Source organism: Crassostrea angulata, chromosome 3, assembly GCF_025612915.1.
Source record: "Crassostrea angulata isolate pt1a10 chromosome 3, ASM2561291v2, whole genome shotgun sequence".
Taxonomy (NCBI): domain Eukaryota; kingdom Metazoa; phylum Mollusca; class Bivalvia; order Ostreida; family Ostreidae; genus Magallana; species Magallana angulata.
The window spans coordinates 49,471,987-49,474,207 of NC_069113.1; the positions used below are offsets into that span (position 1 = coordinate 49,471,987).

The 2,221-nt window shown below is 35.8% G+C and overlaps 1 pseudogene; it reads right to left on the reverse strand.

Moving 5' to 3' along the window:
* LOC128176946 (putative nuclease HARBI1) lies at positions 1 to 845 on the reverse strand (annotated as a pseudogene).
* Between the last annotated feature and the right edge of the window lie 1,376 nt (positions 846 to 2,221).

Here is a 2,221-nt window from a genome sequence, read left to right on the forward strand (position 1 = left end):
TCATAAAGAATAAACAAAATTTTCATAAACACAAATCTTGCGTGGCATCATGAGTGAAGGATTCAGACTCTGGATATGTGATAATGCTCTTGCAATTTGAAGCCTTTTGAGTGACCCCTCTGTTCATCAAGGCCTGGTCGTATTCACCTGCACTGGGCATGACTTGAGGAACATGTTCATCTGTCATATCCTGGAAATCATAATTGTTTAGGATGCATATATTGTGTAATATACTTCCTGTCACTACAGTTTGTACTATTAATTTTGTATCATTTTGATCAAGGTACTTTAATCTGGTAAACCGTCCTTTTAATAAACCAAACGCACGTTCGACTGTACTGCGAATGATGTTGTGGGTGTAATGTGGGTGGACTTCAGTAAGATGCCCATTGTCTCTAAAAGGCGTTAACAACCAGGAAAGAATAGGCTACGCTGAGTCACCTAACAAATGACCATCTCCACATAATTCTGGTTCATTTTTAAACAAATTTGAATGGCGAAAAACTCGCGTATCATGGACCTTTCCTGGGAAACCAGCAAAAATGTCAATAAAGCAAAGATCTTCTCGTACAGCAGCTTGCAGTACAATTGAATAAAAATCTTTACGGTTGTAATAGTCAATTCCCCTGTCTGATGGTCTTTTAATTGAAATATGTCTGCCATCAATGAATCCATTAATGCTAGGAAAACCTTTACGTTCAAAATGCATATCCTTGATTTCTTGTGTCTCTGGAGGTGTGTGCCACAGAATAACTGCATCTAATAGATAGTCATTATTAAAGTTTTAAGTTGTGTATTGCGTATAAAGCTGTGCTTTCACTTTTTTTGTGCGCGGTGGTGGTCATTATCAAAATAAAAGGAGACCCATAAACAGGAGATTACACCCCCACCATTTCCGAACCACTGTTATTTACCGATTCACAGACAATTCACGTTCACCTGTTATTATGCGTGTGCGTTCGGGGAGGGGTGCGTGAGTCTTTTATACACCATTGCACAGTGAGCAGCACCCTAAGGTTAACCCGGGTTGAAAATACGTTTACTCTATGATACTATAAATCAACGAGTTGAATATATACCTATCATTCGTCATAGGGAATTTCCTATTAAGTACGTTTTGTAGCCAGAGACATGTACATAATGTATATATGTAGTTTCTACCCCTTTATTTGTTTGTACTGTTATAAGCTAAATTGCATTTATACTTACGAAGCCAATGGCAGTGGATATAAGACAAGATCATCGTCCCCACTATTATTACCGTCTCTGCTATCATCAAAGAAGACTGATATAAAAGCCACCTGTGCTATATTTTTATTTTTCCATTTCTCAACCGGAAGTGATTTTACTTCGTTCTCATTTCATTCGCTTGGTACTTTAACGTAATTTTTACGCATTTCTCATATTATATGTTCGACTGGTACTAAACTGATGAGAAACTTTTGACCGCTGCGCAGACTGGGTGGAGCCTATTTTTACTTATCAAAAAGTTACCAGTCGAATACGCCAATTGAGAGCTTTTCACTTGTTAAAGTGCTGCACCAAAATACTTCATGTTAAGGTATTATATAAGAAAATCTAATGATAGTCATTACATGAAAATAAAAACAGTCTTATTAATGTTCTAAAAAAAATGTATAAAAGATAATACTGTACATTTATTCTTCACATGATCTTCCAAAAATTTTATAAAGTGTTATTTTTGAAGTTTTCTCCAAAATAATATTGTTTACATACTATTTGTTTTTATTAAACATTGATTAATTGAGAGTTATTTTGTTAAAAAAAAAACATAGTTTATATTTTCGAAATTGACTAACTAGTTTTCGCTTAATACAGTACCGATCAGACCCAACCTAACAGAAAGTAAACCCCAACTAAACCCTGAGTTTATTCCAGGCTTACTAGAGTGGACATAAAGTAAACCCAGACTGGACACGGAGAGTAAACCCCGATCAGAAATAAATCCCTGGAAGCAGTAGCTAACTGTGTAAGGTAATCTCCAAGTAAACCCCGAATGGACCCAAATTTTCAAAAAGCAAACCCAGAGTAAACCCTAAAAGTAAACCCGGGGTTTAGTTGGGGTTTACTCTGTTGTTAGGTTGGGTCTGATCGGTACTGTATTTTCTTGAACAAGTATTCCCCCATAATTGTTGGTTTTACAAGTTGTTTTTTTTTTTGCAAGTATTAACAAGAATTAAAATGTACCAAAATGACGCAA